This window comes from Bombus vancouverensis, unplaced genomic scaffold, assembly GCF_051014615.1.
Source record: "Bombus vancouverensis nearcticus unplaced genomic scaffold, iyBomVanc1_principal scaffold0054, whole genome shotgun sequence".
NCBI classification, from domain to species: Eukaryota; Metazoa; Arthropoda; class Insecta; order Hymenoptera; family Apidae; genus Bombus; species Bombus vancouverensis.
The window spans coordinates 212,501-225,000 of record NW_027468945.1 but is presented as its reverse complement, the minus strand read 5'-3'; the positions used below and the strand labels follow the sequence as shown (position 1 = coordinate 225,000).

Genomic DNA, 12,500 nt, shown 5'->3' with positions numbered 1-12,500 from the left:
GAAGAAATCTCGCGCGTGCGTTCCCGGATCTACGGCTGATACTTTCGGAGCTTGTAAAAAAGCACAGAGCGTGTAAAACGCAACGACGACCCATCGATGCGACGGTCCTCGTTGTTGTCAGTCGCTTTCGCGAAGAGACGGAGTGGGCATTCGATCCCTGGGGCTGTACGAGAGTCTTGAGAAAAGACGGTAGATTATGGCAAAGTTTCGCACGCCATCGAGTTTAGGTTTTTGGTTCTCTCTTCTCTCCTCTCTCGACCGAGTTCCCATATTTGCTTTCTCTCTCAGTCTCGCCAAATATAATATTCGTTTAAGACGACGTCGGGGGCGCGGACCTTCGTGCGTCGAACACCGGCAAACGTAGCATATATCGCCTGATATGAAAAAAAAATCGGTCACGAGGAGAACACTACGAGTATATACGTTCGATAACCGATACACGAAGCGGTGCATAAGCGGGCGGTCGCCCTCGTAAGGACGACTCACGACGCCGCGAGCACTCACGCAGGTCCGTGACGGTTCTCTCCGCTCTTATTCGTATCCCTTCGTATACCTTCGTCCGACTCGGAAACGTTCTCTTACAGTTTTTAAGAAGAACGACGGCGGGTTGTCAAGGCAAGAAGGGACAGAGAGAGACAGAGGTAGAGTTTCGTAGTCTCCCGTGAACACGATAGATTATATATCGAGCATGCGTACGACTTGCACGGTCTCTGCACGACCGCGACGAACGCCGACGAGCGTCCAACAATCGCTCGTACGTCGCGTATGTTCTCTCCGTCCGCTCTTATTCGTATCCTCGTTCTTGTACCTTCGTCCGACTCTGAAACGTTCTCTTATATAAAGAACGACGGCGGGTTGTTAAGGCAAGAAGGGACAGAGAGAGACAGATACGGAGAGTAACGATACGCAACGCAAGCAGTCTTAGGTTTACGTGAGCAACCCTCAGCCAGGCGTGGTCCAGGAATTGTATCCGTGGACCGCAATGTGCGTTCGAAATGTCGATGTTCATGTGTCCTGCAGTTCACACGTTGACGCGCAATTAGCTGCGTTCTTCATCGACCCACGAGCCAAGTGATCCACCGTTCAGGATAATCTTATATAAATTTTGCAACAGTTCAATACTCAAATGTACTCTTCTCGGTTCTAGCGAAGCCGAGTTCCGTCACGTTCGACCAACGGGAATCGAACGCGCAGAAGTCGCCATAGGATTGACGACACAAAAACGTTCGAAAAAAAAGAAACCGACGAACGCGCGAAGATACGCGCGTTCGCCGGCCGGGCGTAAAGTACATTATGATATATAACAACCATCGAGATCGAAGCTCCGTTCGTCAGGAAACGACGGGGATATATACACCCGATTCTGAATCCTCTGTACAGCACACGATCTCGCGAACGAGTAAGGACGGTGGCTAGCCCATGTTTTATATGTGTTTGATTCTACTCTCTCGTCCAATTATTCAAGAAACAGCGCGCGTGCATCTCTCCATCGTTCGGGTGATAGTAAAGATTCGATGGGATTTGCGCGGCCGTCCGCCTCGAGCGGTCTTTCGTCCCAATATCCAGAAGCAGAGTTTGAAAAACTCTAGCGACGGCACGGGTGTCCGACTCACGACATCGAGGTTTCGAAGCCGGCGATCCCCTCCGAACGGATGGCGACCACGCGACGACTGAAAGCATGAAAAATCGACGAAAGATAGAACACATCTCCGTTCGGGTGATGTTTTTTTTAAAAAAAAAAAACAAAAATTCGATGGTACTCGCAGCCATCGTCCTCGCGCGGTCTTTCGTCCCAACATCCAGAAGCAGAGTTTGAAAAGCTCTAGCGACGGCACGGGTGTCCGACTCACGACAACGAGGATAGACAGCCGGTTCCCTCCGAACGGGTTATGCGACGACGATAAACTCGATGAAACTTTAGTCTCGTTCAGGTAGTGTGTGTGTCTTGTAAATCAAAAATTCGATGGGACTCTCATCCATCGTCCTCGCGCGGTCTTTCGTCCCAACATCCAGAAGCAGAGTTTGAAAAACTCTAGCGACGGCACGGGTGTCCGACTCACGACAACGAGGATAGACAGCCGGTCCCCTCTGAACGGTATATTATATATATGCGATGATAGACGACAAACTGGATGAAACTAAGTCTCGTTCAGGTAGTGTGTACATCAAAAATTCGATGGAACTCGCATCCGTCGTCCTCGCGCGGTCTTTCGTCCCAATATCCAGAAGCAGAGTTTGAAAAACTCTAGCGACGGCACGGGTGTCCGACTCACGACAACGAGGAAAGACAGCCGGTCCCCTCTGAACGGTATATTATATGAAACTTTAAGTCTCGTTCAGGTAGTGTGTACATCAAAAATTCGATGGAACTCGAATCCGTCGTCCTCGCGCGGTCTTTCGTCCCAATATCCAGAAGCAGAGTTTGAAAAACTCTAGCGACGGCACGGGTGTCCGACTCACGACAACGAGGATAGACAGCCGGTCCCCTCTGAACGGTATATAATATACATTATGCGACGGTAGACGATCAACTAGACGAAACTTTAGTCTCGTTCAGGTGGTGTAAAAAAATTCGATGGGATACGCACGCACGGCTGTCGTCGTCCTCGAGCGGTCTTTCGTCCCAATATCCAGAAGCAGAGTTTGAAAAACTCTAGCGACGGCACGGGTGTCCGACTTACGACATCGAGGCTTCGAAGCCGGCGGCATTCCCCTCTGAACGAACTTCGGCTACACTAGTTACGAATCGTTGCTACACATCGTCTTCATCGTCGTCGTCGTCGACATCGACATCGACATCGACATCGACATCGTATCATCATCATCATCGGTCATCGTCGCATAGCGGGCCAACATCCACGCGATGCGTCTTCGTTCTAGGTTACCCGATCCACGAGTATGTTACACGTGGTTTCGTTATTTCGAACGAAACGACACACGAAGAGCACACGCCCTGTGGGTAGGAAGCACGTTTCGAGAACGACGAGAGTTTCGATGAAAGAGACGAGAGAAGTCGACGCAGAAGGTATCCATGGATCTTCGAAGAGAACCTTCGAAGATGTATATCGGTATCCTTTCGCTCTGCGCGACTCGCTACAAGTTCTTTCGCTCTCGTCGACTCGTTCTAGACGCTTCGTTCGATCCCAAAGAGGAGTCTTCGATATGTCCCGTTGCTAGGAGGAGAACAAACGCAACACAGACCACGAAACATAGAAGAGAATAGGCGAGCATGATCTCTCCGACACGAGGCACTTTAGAGATTTTCTTATTAGTTTGCATGGACTTTTATATTCGTTCGTACGGTTTCCACGATGCAAATACGAAATACGAGATCGTGACGGCGGGTCTTTCTGTGTACGGCCTCTCGCAGGCGCCACGACTGCATTTCTCTTTACACGTGGTTTCCATCGTAATTTTTTTCGTTTGATATCGAGCCTTAACTTTTGTTGGCTCTTTCGAAGCTAGAGTTCCCTTTTATTAGAATTTCATATATATATATGTTTTATTCGGAGACGGCGGGTCTTTCTGTTTACGACCTCACGCAGGCGCCTCGAATAAGTTTCATTCGCATTTCGTTTTTATACTTATACATATCTCTTCATCCCGATGATCGAGAGAGAGTGCCACCTTCTCTTCGTATAATTCCGTAGCTGGAGGGTCGTCTCCTCCTTAAGAATATTACTATTCGTGCCAACGGAGGTTGCCAAGCTCCCTGGCGTTTTCGTTTGTTAAAGTATATAGCTTGTTAATACGTCGTATATACTTTCGTCGATACAGGAGGAGTACAGCTCCTTACCGACCATTGATATATATTTCATAGTTTTTATATGTGTTCAAGTCAAATTCTTTTGGTATCGTATCGTTAATGATCCTTCCGCAGGTTCACCTACGGAAACCTTGTTACGACTTTTACTTCCTCTAAATGATCAAGTTTGGTCATCTTCCCGGTAACATCGGCAATGCTTATCACATTGGCCGCGCACCAGTCCGAAGACCTCACTAAATCATTCAATCGGTAGTAGCGACGGGCGGTGTGTACAAAGGGCAGGGACGTAATCAACGCGAGCTTATGACTCGCGCTTACTGGGAATTCCTCGTTCATGGGGAATAATTGCAAGCCCCAATCCCTAGCACGAAGGAGGTTCAGCGGGTTACCCGGGCCTTTCGGCCAGGGAAAACACGCTGATTCCTTCAGTGTAGCGCGCGTGCGGCCCAGAACATCTAAGGGCATCACAGACCTGTTATTGCTCAATCTCGTGCGGCTAGAAGCCGCCTGTTCCTCTAAGAAGATTTGTTTGTACGTTGGTAGTAAAAACCCACCGACCGAAGCCGGGGGCCTTCGAGATACCATAAGTTACGTCTATTTAGCAGGCTAGAGTCTCGTTCGTTATCGGAATTAACCAGACAAATCGCTCCACCAACTAAGAACGGCCATGCACCACCACCCACCGAATCAAGAAAGAGCTATCAATCTGTCAATCCTTCCGGTGTCCGGGCCTGGTGAGGTTTCCCGTGTTGAGTCAAATTAAGCCGCAGGCTCCACTCCTGGTGGTGCCCTTCCGTCAATTACTTTAAGTTTCAGCTTTGCAACCATACTTCCCCCGGAACCCAAAAGCTTTGGTTTCCCGGAAGCTGCCCGCCGAGTCATCGGAGGAACTTCGGCGGATCGCTGGCTGGCATCGTTTATGGTTAGAACTAGGGCGGTATCTGATCGCCTTCGAACCTCTAACTTTCGTTCTTGATTAATGAAAACATTTTTGGCAAATGCTTTCGCTTCTGTCCGTCTTGCGACGATCCAAGAATTTCACCTCTAACGTCGCAATACGAATGCCCCCATCTGTCCCTATTAATCATTACCTCGGGGCTCCGAAAACCAACAAAATAGAACCGAGGTCCTATTCCATTATTCCATGCACACAGTATTCAGGCGAAGGTAGCCTGCTTTAAGCACTCTAATTTGTTCAAAGTAAACGTATCGGCCCACCTCGACACTCAGTGAAGAGCACCGCGATGGGATATTAGTTGGACCGCCCGCGAGGAGCTAAGCCCACCGATAGGACGTACCACATAATGCCAGTTAAACACCGCGAGCGGTGAACCGACACTGTGACACACAGATTCAACTACGAGCTTTTTAACCGCAACAACTTTAATATACGCTATTGGAGCTGGAATTACCGCGGCTGCTGGCACCAGACTTGCCCTCCAATTGGTCCTCGTTAAAGGATTTAAAGTGTACTCATTCCGATTACGGGGCCTCGGATGAGTCCCGTATCGTTATTTTTCGTCACTACCTCCCCGTGCCGGGAGTGGGTAATTTGCGCGCCTGCTGCCTTCCTTGGATGTGGTAGCTGTTTCTCAGGCTCCCTCTCCGGAATCGAACCCTGATTCCCCGTTACCCGTTACAACCATGGTAGGCGCAGAACCTACCATCGACAGTTGATAAGGCAGACATTTGAAAGATGCGTCGCCGGTGCTAGACGACCATGCGATCAGCACAAAGTTATTCAGAGTCACCAAAACAAACGATGGACGGACAGACGAGCCATCCGCCACCGATTGGTTTTGATCTAATAAAAGCATTCCTACCATCTCTGGTCGGAATCTGTTTGCATGTATTAGCTCTAGAATTACCACAGTTATCCAAGTAAATGTAGGTATGATCTAAGAAACCATAACTGATTTAATGAGCCATTCGCGGTTTCACCTTAATGCGGCATGTACTGAGACATGCATGGCTTAATCTTTGAGACAAGCATATGACTACTGGCAGGATCAACCAGGGATCTTATTCGTATAACAATTCTTATAAATTTCGTTTAAGTTCTCTTCGTGTCGTAGGTGGGACGTAAGCACCGTACGACGAGACTTTTCGTTCTTAAGATAGATATATTATAAAATATATCTCTTAGCGACGTTCGAGATACACCCATAGTTCAGTAATAATCTTCGAACGCCGCTCGCAGCCACTTTGTAATTCTCAACTTCTCCTCTCTCTCTCTCATAGTATTATATAAAATGTTTAAGAATCATACTTCTAAAGGAACATTCTATAATGCTGTCTTCGTGTAAAAAGACTTATATCTCTCCTCCTCTCTCAACTCTTAGAATATCTTAGCGGTAAAGCACGTATACACACCTCACGCTGAACGAACAAGCGCGTATCCCAGTGCGTCGCGCTGGACATACCGTAAGAATATTCTTCCTTTTCGGTAGAACATTCTCGGTAGAAGACATACTACGCAAAGATAGTACGCTCTACCGGCCCGTCGAATACTTCTGCGAAAGCAGAAGTTGTTATAGAAAGCAGACGGTTATAATCCCTTGAGTGAATCGATACTCAGTTAGTACAAGCACACACGCATCTAACAACTTTTGTTAGAATACGTACACACAGGTCACCAGCTTCCCGACTCAGGGGAACCTTGCCACGATATTTGGTCATTACGTCCAGGACAGCGACCCGCGGCGCAGCAGTGTAGAGAAAAAACCAGTACGAGAACGGAGGAACAGTCGAGAAATAGCGTAAAATACACTAAGACTCGAGGAGCGGTGACTGAATTCTCAACCGAGGCCGTAGAATAGCCACGCGCTCAACGCTGCTCCGACCGAACCGTCCGGCTCGACGTCTCTCTTATAGATACGAAAGCGCCAGCCGGAAGGCCGGCGCCGGCCGGGCTAGCGGCCGCGCGCTTACGGTGCAAAACCTCCGTAGCAACGTACCGTTCGGAAGGGACGCTGGAACTTAGTCTCGCGAACGCTCGATCACTACTACACAAAGCCAATATCCAACCATCGAAATACATTACCAGACGTTTTATTAACATAATAGAAATGCATTTTTACCAAAAAATTAATTTTTTTTTTCACCGAAAAATTGCATCAGTAAACATACTCTTTTATCGAATACGGAAAACAAACAAGTTTATAATCAATTACAATACGTTAAAATAAGTAGAAATATGCAAAAAAATATATACCTTGTAACGTTAATTAACGAAAAAATTAGAAAAATATCCCAGTCGTGTCAGTTCGGCGAACGCTAATTTTTTGAAAAAATCGATCAAAATGTTTAATCCCGACGTATTTAATAGAGATATAACGATTCCCGTAAAAAAATTTATACCTTATAACGCTTTTTAACGAATAAACTCGAAAAAACTTTTTCGCACTCGGAATTTTTCTAAGTCCCAACGTACCGGCTCGGAATTTTTCTATGTTCCAACGACCGGTCGTGTCGGTCCGAACGTTTTTATATCCGTCTGCCGACGATATAAACGCTTAATCCCGACGTATTTTATCGAGTTATAACGATTTATGTAAAAATATTCGTACCTCGTAACGCTTTTTAACGAATTAACTCGAAAAGAGTGTTCGGTCCGAAAATTTTCCAAGTTCGAACGACCGGCCGCATAGGTCCGTTTTTAAAAATCGTTCTCGGACGGAAATAAACCATTAATCCCGACGTATTTTGTCGTGTTACGTCGATTTATGCAAAAAAATTCATACCTTGTAACGCTTTTAACCGAGTAAACTCGAAAAAACTTTTTCGCACTCGGCATTTTTCCAAGTCCCAACGTACCGGCTCGGAATTTTTCTATGTTCCAACGACCGGTCGTGTCGGTCCGAACGTTTTTATATCCGTCTGCCGACGATATAAACGCTTAATCCCGACGTATTTTATCGAGTTATAACGATTTATGTAAAAATATTCGTACCTCGTAACGCTTTTTAACGAATTAACTCGAAAAGAGTGTTCGGTCCGAAAATTTTCCAAGTTCGAACGACCGGCCGCATAGGTCCGTTTTTAAAAATCGTTCTCGGACGGAAATAAACCATTAATCCCGACGTATTTTGTCGTGTTACGTCGATTTATGCAAAAAAATTCATACCTTGTAACGCTTTTAACCGAGTAAACTCGAAAAAACTTTTTCGCACTCGGCATTTTTCCAAGTCCCAACGTACCGGCTCGGAATTTTTCTATGTTCCAACGACCGGTCGTGTCGGTCCGAACGTTTTTATATCCGTCTGCCGACGATATAAACGCTTAATCCCGACGTATTTTATCGAGTTATAACGATTTATGTAAAAACATCCGTACCTCGTAACACTTTTTAACGAGTTATTTCGAGTTGAACTTTCGGTACTTTCGTGGCGGTGCGAAAAAATTCTAAGTTCCAACGTCCCGGTCATGTTGGTCCGGTGGATGAAATTTTTTAAAAAAATAAAGTGAAATCGTAACGTTCGACTAGATTTCGTCGAAACATAACGATTTCGCTGATAATTTCGATACCTTATAACGCTTTTTCTCGAGTTATTTCGAGTTGAACTTTCGGTACTTTCGTGGCGGTGCGAAAAAATTCTAAGTCCCAACGTCCCGGTCATGTTGGTCCGGTGGATGAAATTTTTTAAAAAAATAAAGTGAAATCGTAACGTTCGACTAGATTTCGTCGAAACATAACGATTTCACTGATAATTTCGATACCTTATAACGCTTTTTCTCGAGTTATTTCGAGTTGAACTTTCGGTACTTTCGTGGCGGTGCGAAAAAATTCTAAGTTCCAACGTCCCGGTCATGTTGGTCCGGTGGATGAAATTTTTTAAAAAAATAAAGTGAAATCGCTACTTTCGACTAGATTTCGTCGAAACATAACGATTTCGCTGATAATTTCGACACCTTATAACGCTTTTTCTCGAGTTATTTCGAGTTGAACTTTCGGTACTTTCGTGGCGGTGCGAAAAAATTCTAAGTTCCAACGTCCCGGTCATGTTGGTCCGGTGGATGAAATTTTTTAAAAAAATAAAGTGAAATCGTAACGTTCGACTAGATTTCGTCGAAACATAACGATTTCACTGATAATTTCGATACCTTATAACGCTTTTTCTCGAGTTATTTCGAGTTGAACTTTCGGTACTTTCGTGGCGGTGCGAAAAAATTCTAAGTTCCAACGTCCCGGTCATGTTGGTCCGGTGGATGAAATTTTTTAAAAAAATAAAGTGAAATCGTAACGTTCGACTAGATTTCGTCGAAACATAACGATTTCACTGATAATTTCGATACCTTATAACGCTTTTTCTCGAGTTATTTCGAGTTGAACTTTCGGTACTTTCGTGGCGGTGCGAAAAAATTCTAAGTTCCAACGTCCCGGTCATGTTGGTCCGGTGGATGAAATTTTTTAAAAAAATAAAGTGAAATCGTAACGTTCGACTAGATTTCGTCGAAACATAACGATTTCGCTGATAATTTCGACACCTTATAACGCTTTTTCTCGAGTTATTTCGAGTTGAACTTTCGGTACTTTCGTGGCGGTGCGAAAAAATTCTAAGTTCCAACGTCCCGGTCATGTTGGTCCGGTGGATGAAATTTTTTAAAAAAATAAAGTGAAATCGTAACGTTCGACTAGATTTCGTCGAAACATAACGATTTCACTGATAATTTCGATACCTTATAACGCTTTTTCTCGAGTTATTTCGAGTTGAACTTTCGGTACTTTCGTGGCGGTGCGAAAAAATTCTAAGTCCCAACGTCCCGGTCATGTTGGTCCGGTGGATGAAATTTTTTAAAAAAATAAAGTGAAATCGTAACGTTCGACTAGATTTCGTCGAAACATAACGATTTCACTGATAATTTCGATACCTTATAACGCTTTTTCTCGAGTTATTTCGAGTTGAACTTTCGGTACTTTCGTGGCGGTGCGAAAAAATTCTAAGTTCCAACGTCCCGGTCATGTTGGTCCGGTGGATGAAATTTTTTAAAAAAATAAAGTGAAATCGCTACTTTCGACTAGATTTCGTCGAAACATAACGATTTCGCTGATAATTTCGACACCTTATAACGCTTTTTCTCGAGTTATTTCGAGTTGAACTTTCGGTACTTTCGTGGCGGTGCGAAAAAATTCTAAGTTCCAACGTCCCGGTCATGTTGGTCCGGTGGATGAAATTTTTTAAAAAAATAAAGTGAAATCGTAACGTTCGACTAGATTTCGTCGAAACATAACGATTTCACTGATAATTTCGATACCTTATAACGCTTTTTCTCGAGTTATTTCGAGTTGAACTTTCGGTACTTTCGTGGCGGTGCGAAAAAATTCTAAGTTCCAACGTCCCGGTCATGTTGGTCCGGTGGATGAAATTTTTTAAAAAAATAAAGTGAAATCGCTACTTTCGACTAGATTTCGTCGAAACATAACGATTTCGCTGATAATTTCGACACCTTATAACGCTTTTTCTCGAGTTATTTCGAGTTGAACTTTCGGTACTTTCGTGGCGGTGCGAAAAAATTCTAAGTTCCAACGTCCCGGTCATGTTGGTCCGGTGGATGAAATTTTTTAAAAAAATAAAGTGAAATCGTAACGTTGGACTAGATTTCGTCGAAACATAACGATTTCACTGATAATTTCGATACCTTATAACGCTTTTTCTCGAGTTATTTCGAGTTGAACTTTCGGTACTTTCGTGGCGGTGCGAAAAAATTCTAAGTTCCAACGTCCCGGTCATGTTGGTCCGGTGGATGAAATTTTTTAAAAAAATAAAGTGAAATCGCTACTTTCGACTAGATTTCGTCGAAACATAACGATTTCGCTGATAATTTCGACACCTTATAACGCTTTTTCTCGAGTTATTTCGAGTTGAACTTTCGGTACTTTCGTGGCGGTGCGAAAAAATTCTAAGTTCCAACGTCCCGGTCATGTTGGTCCGGTGGATGAAATTTTTTAAAAAAATAAAGTGAAATCGTAACGTTCGACTAGATTTCGTCGAAACATAACGATTTCACTGATAATTTCGATACCTTATAACGCTTTTTCTCGAGTTATTTCGAGTTGAACTTTCGGTACTTTCGTGGCGGTGCGAAAAAATTCTAAGTTCCAACGTCCCGGTCATGTTGGTCCGGTGGATGAAATTTTTTAAAAAAATAAAGTGAAATCGCTACTTTCGACTAGATTTCGTCGAAACATAACGATTTCGCTGATAATTTCGACACCTTATAACGCTTTTTCTCGAGTTATTTCGAGTTGAACTTTCGGTACTTTCGTGGCGGTGCGAAAAAATTCTAAGTTCCAACGTCCCGGTCATGTTGGTCCGGTGGATGAAATTTTTTAAAAAAATAAAGTGAAATCGCTACTTTCGACTAGATTTCGTCGAAACATAACGATTTCGCTGATAATTTCGACACCTTATAACGCTTTTTCTCGAGTTATTTCGAGTTGAACTTTCGGTACTTTCGTGGCGGTGCGAAAAAATTCTAAGTTCCAACGTCCCGGTCATGTTGGTCCGGTGGATGAAATTTTTTAAAAAAATAAAGTGAAATCGTAACGTTCGACTAGATTTCGTCGAAACATAACGATTTCACTGATAATTTCGATACCTTATAACGCTTTTTCTCGAGTTATTTCGAGTTGAACTTTCGGTACTTTCGTGGCGGTGCGAAAAAATTCTAAGTTCCAACGTCCCGGTCATGTTGGTCCGGTGGATGAAATTTTTTAAAAAAATAAAGTGAAATCGCTACTTTCGACTAGATTTCGTCGAAACATAACGATTTCGCTGATAATTTCGACACCTTATAACGCTTTTTCTCGAGTTATTTCGAGTTGAACTTTCGGTACTTTCGTGGCGGTGCGAAAAAATTCTAAGTTCCAACGTCCCGGTCATGTTGGTCCGGTGGATGAAATTTTTTAAAAAAATAAAGTGAAATCGTAACGTTCGACTAGATTTCGTCGAAACATAACGATTTCACTGATAATTTCGATACCTTATAACGCTTTTTCTCGAGTTATTTCGAGTTGAACTTTCGGTACTTTCGTGGCGGTGCGAAAAAATTCTAAGTTCCAACGTCCCGGTCATGTTGGTCCGGTGGATGAAATTTTTTAAAAAAATAAAGTGAAATCGCTACTTTCGACTAGATTTCGTCGAAACATAACGATTTCGCTGATAATTTCGACACCTTATAACGCTTTTTCTCGAGTTATTTCGAGTTGAACTTTCGGTACTTTCGTGGCGGTGCGAAAAAATTCTAAGTTCCAACGTCCCGGTCATGTTGGTCCGGTGGATGAAATTTTTTAAAAAAATAAAGTGAAATCGTAACGTTCGACTAGATTTCGTCGAAACATAACGATTTCACTGATAATTTCGATACCTTATAACGCTTTTTCTCGAGTTATTTCGAGTTGAACTTTCGGTACTTTCGTGGCGGTGCGAAAAAATTCTAAGTTCCAACGTCCCGGTCATGTTGGTCCGGTGGATGAAATTTTTTAAAAAAATAAAGTGAAATCGCTACTTTCGACTAGATTTCGTCGAAACATAACGATTTCGCTGATAATTTCGACACCTTATAACGCTTTTTCTCGAGTTATTTCGAGTTGAACTTTCGGTACTTTCGTGGCGGTGCGAAAAAATTCTAAGTTCCAACGTCCCGGTCATGTTGGTCCGGTGGATGAAATTTTTTAAAAAAATAAAGTGAAATCGTAACGTTCGACTAGATTTCGTCGAAACATAACGATTTC

At 43.7% G+C, this 12,500-nt stretch overlaps 2 non-coding genes across 2 annotated transcripts; both read right to left on the bottom strand.

Moving 5' to 3' along the window:
* Positions 1–936: 936 nt before the first annotated feature.
* Positions 937–1,091, bottom strand: LOC143304790 (5.8S ribosomal RNA). The gene has a single exon (XR_013061423.1). It is a non-coding gene; the product is annotated as a 5.8S ribosomal RNA (ribosomal RNA).
* Positions 1,092–3,863: 2,772 nt separating this feature from the next.
* On the bottom strand, positions 3,864–5,786 carry LOC143304801 (small subunit ribosomal RNA). Its single transcript, XR_013061434.1, has one exon. It is a non-coding gene; the product is annotated as a small subunit ribosomal RNA (ribosomal RNA).
* Positions 5,787–12,500: the final 6,714 nt, after the last annotated feature.